The sequence below is a fragment of the Myotis daubentonii genome, chromosome 11, assembly GCF_963259705.1.
Source record: "Myotis daubentonii chromosome 11, mMyoDau2.1, whole genome shotgun sequence".
NCBI classification, from domain to species: Eukaryota; Metazoa; Chordata; class Mammalia; order Chiroptera; family Vespertilionidae; genus Myotis; species Myotis daubentonii.
Window position 1 is genome coordinate 56,530,256 of NC_081850.1, and position 4,136 is coordinate 56,534,391.

Genomic DNA, 4,136 nt, shown 5'->3' on the forward strand with positions numbered 1-4,136 from the left:
CACACAAATGATTCATTGAGAGGCATATCTTAGCAGACTCTGCCACAGGCCAGACACATACTTCAAGAAGAATTCTCTCCTAATTGGATGCCTAACCCAACCTACAACCCCTTCAAATCCTTTACTCCTTGATTTTCTCTTTGGCCTTTATTCTCCTACCTCGTCTATTGCTTTCTTTTCTTTCTTTTTTTTAAGTCCTCACTTGAGGCTACATTTATTGATTTTAAAGGCAGGAAGGGAGGAGAGAAACATTGATCAGTTGCCTCCCATACGTGCTTCAACTGGGGATTGAGCCTACAACCTAGGTATGTGCCCTGACTGGGAATCAAACCTGCAACCTTTTTGGTATATGGGATGACGCTCCAACAAACCACTTGGCCAGGAGTCATCTGCCTCTTTCTTAAGGCGGAGTACCAAGAGGCATTCATCAAGCTCTTTCACATCATCCTCAATCAGGGAAATCTGTTAAGACTTCCCATGACTGCTGGTTACTGACTCACAATATAACCAACATGTCCTCATTCACGCAGGGTATTGTCCATGAGTTCCCCAAAGATGGGGAAATTGTAACTGTACTGCTCAGTTTCCCAGACAAGAATTGAGCAGTATCATTACTTTAAAAAGTTATGGGAAATAAAACACAATTACATAGGCAGAAAATCAAAAATCTACATAAAACCAAAAAACAAACCCAAAACAAAACCCCTGCTAAAACTAATAAATGAACTTAGCTAGGTCACAAGTTACAAGGTAAATATATAAAATCAATTTTATTTCTTATGGTCTATCAATGAAAATTTGAAAACAAAATCAAAGGAACAATACCAATTATAATAATAGAAAATGAAATAAATTTAACACATATATGCAAGACCTGTACACTGAAAACTATAAAATTAAAAATATCTAAATAAATTAAAAGATATACATGTTTATGAATTGCAAGTCTCAATATTATTAAAATATCAATTCTCTCCTAATTGATTTACAGATTCAATGCCATCCCTACCAAACCTGAGCAGTCTTTTCTGGTAGAAATTGACACATTGATCCTAAACTATATATGGAATTACAAATGATCTGGACTAGCCCAAATAATCTACACTAATAAAAGAGAAAAATGGTAATTGGCGTACGACGATACCCTTTTCATTGGCTAATCAGGGCTATATGCAAATTAACTGCCAAGATTGGCAGTTAACTGCCAACAAGATGGCGGTTAATTTGCATATGTAGGCACAATGCAGGGAGGTGAAAGGGAAAGCAGGAAGAAGCCCCCTGCCACAGACAGTGATCGGAAACCCAGGGGGGAGCTAAGAGCTGGGGGGCAGGACAAAGGTGGCCCTGGGGCCACCTTTGCCCTGCCCCCCAGCCATGATCAGAGAATCAGGCACCTTTGCTGCCCTGGCCAGTGATAGCAGAAAGTAGGGGTGGAGCCAGCGATGGGAACTGGGCATGGTCGAAGCTGGCAGTCCCAGGAGCTAGGGGTCCCTTGCCTGGGCCTAAAGCGAAGCCCACGATTGCGGGGCCACTGTAGCTGCGGGTCCCTGCTGCCCGGGCCGGACGCCTAGGCCAGAGGCGTCAGGCCTGGGCAGGGGCGGAGCCTGCAACTACGGGGAGCTGGGGGTCCCCTGTCCAGGCCTGACACCTCTGCCGGAGGCCTCAGGCCTGGTCAAGGGGCCGATCCGGTGATTGGTGATTGGAGGGTGATGAGGATCAACTCCTCTGGCCGAGGCATCAGGCCTGGGTGGGGGGCTGGGGGTCCCCTGCCCAGGCCTGATGCCTGGGCCAGAGGCATCAGGCCTGGGTGGGGGGCGGAGCCGGGGATTGGGGGATATGATGGTCCCCTGCCCAGGCATGATTCCTGGGCCAGAGGCCTCAGGCTTGGGCGGGGGCCAGAGCCAGTGATCGGGGGGAGATGGGGGTCCCCTGTCCAAGCCTGACACCTCTGGCGGAGGCATCAGGCCTGGGCAAGGGGCCAATCAGGCGATCGGAGGGTGATGGGGGTCTATGCCTCTGGCCAAGCATCAGGCCTGGGCAAGGGGCAGAGCCAGCAATCGGAGGGGTCTGGGGGTCCCCTGCCCAGGCCTGATGCCTGGGCCAGAGGCATCAGGCTTGGGCTGGGGGCAGAACCAGTGATGGGGGGAAATGAAGGTCCCCTGCCCAGGCCTGATGCCTCTGTCAGAGGCATCAGGCCTGGGCAAGGGGCCGATCCTGCGATTGGAGGGTGATGGGGATCAACGCCTGAGGGCTCCCAGTATGTGAGATGGGGCAGGCTGGGCTGAGGGACACTCTCCCCCCCCACACACACACCCAGTGCACGAATTTTGTGCACCGGGCCCCTAGTTTTAAAATAAAAGCACAAAGTTGGAGGACTTGCCTACCTGACTTCAAGACTTACTATAAAACTGCAGTAATCAAAACAGTGTGATGTTGGTGTAATGACAGACGAATGGATCAATGAAACAGATTAGAGAGTTCATGCATACATGTTTTCAACACAGCTGCCAAGATAATTCAATGAGGAAAAGGCAGTCTTCAACCAATGTTGCAGTAATGACTGGATATCTATATGGTGAATGATGAGCCTCAACCCTTACCTCACATCACACACAACAAGTAACCTGGAATAGGCAGTGCCCTCAGCAATCCCCAGGCTCTGTCTCTTGCTTCTACAGTGCTTGGATGGAACAGACCCAGGGATGCCCCTTCTTCCAGCCTCCGACCACACCGCAGCCTCTTTTCCAGTCAACACACTCAGAACCACCTCAGCCATCCTCTGCCTCCGAGACCAGATAGCACCATTTTTTATTTTTATTTTTTTTTACTTTCACTCCTTATTGCGGAACAACTATGACCTCCCAAATTCATCAGAATTATTTCACTGAGGTGGAGGCTGCCGTCAACCACCTGGTCAATCTGCATCTGTGGGCCTCCTACACCTAACTCGCTCTGGGCTTCTATTTTGACCTCAGTGATGTGGCTCTGGAGGGTGTGGGCCACTTCTTCTGAAAGTTGGTCAAGGAGAAGCATGAGGGCACCAAGCACCTCTTAAACATGCAACACCAGTGTAGTGGCCACATTAATTTCCAGAACTTGCAGAAGCCTTCCCAAGATGAGTGGGGTGAAACTCAGGACACCACGGAAGTTGCCATGGCCTTGGAGAAGAACCTGAACCAGGCCCTTTTAGATCTGCATGCCCTGGGTTCTACCTGCCTAGACCTCTGTGACTTCCTGGATGAGGAGGTGAAATTTATCAGGAAGATGGGTGATAACTGAGTAACCTCTTCAGGTCAGTGGGTTCCCAGGCTGGGCAGGGCGAGTATCTCTTCAAAAGGCTCGCCCTCAAGCACCACTAGGAGCCTTTGGAGTCCAGAGGCCTTTAAGGGGCCCTTCTGCATTCCCCTGGTATCTGGGTTTTGCCTGAGCCTCTCCCTGAAACCACTAAGTCATCTTTTTAACTACCCTGCAGCCCTCTCCCATGCATTGGACCAAATGGAGACAATAAAGCCTTTTGCAGGAAAAAAGTTTAAAAAAAAACCTGCCTGAAATAGATTACAGAACAAAACATAAAGCTACAACCATAAAAATGCTAGAAGAAAACATAAGAGAAAATCTTTGAGACCTGGAAACAGGCAAAGATTTTTTTTACTCAGGACACAAAAGGCCTGAGACACAAACTAGAAAACTGATAAATTTAACAGCAATAGTCCTGAGGCCACTGCCCAGGCAGTTTAGGCCACCTTGGCACCCAGATGAGTCTTTCTCTACTTATTTTTGCCCTTGTGTTCACAAGCGTGTTGAACTGAACCTTGGCTGAAGCTTGAGGGAGCGCGCTCCAGCCCAGCCTGTCAAAGTTCTCTGCGTTAGCCTCCATCCCAGCTAACAATGAAATGTGAAGTTGCCTTTGTTCTCTGTAAATGTATATTTTTGTAAATACACAAGAAAAAAAGAGACTGAGCCAAGACAGAATCTATGTTTTCCTGAGACCTAGGCCAAAATAATATCTAACATTGTCAATGCTTTATGACTAGCACAGTCTTCATGCACTATTGTCACACTTTGTCTCATTGCATGGTTTAAGAACAAGTGTCCTCTACTTATTAAATTAGAATCTGTAAATGCAATTAATTAGA

At 47.8% G+C, this 4,136-nt stretch overlaps 1 pseudogene; it reads left to right on the top strand.

The window, feature by feature from the left end:
* The first annotated feature begins 2,853 nt into the window (after positions 1 to 2,853).
* Positions 2,854 to 3,359, top strand: LOC132211705 (ferritin light chain-like; annotated as a pseudogene).
* Positions 3,360 to 4,136: the final 777 nt, after the last annotated feature.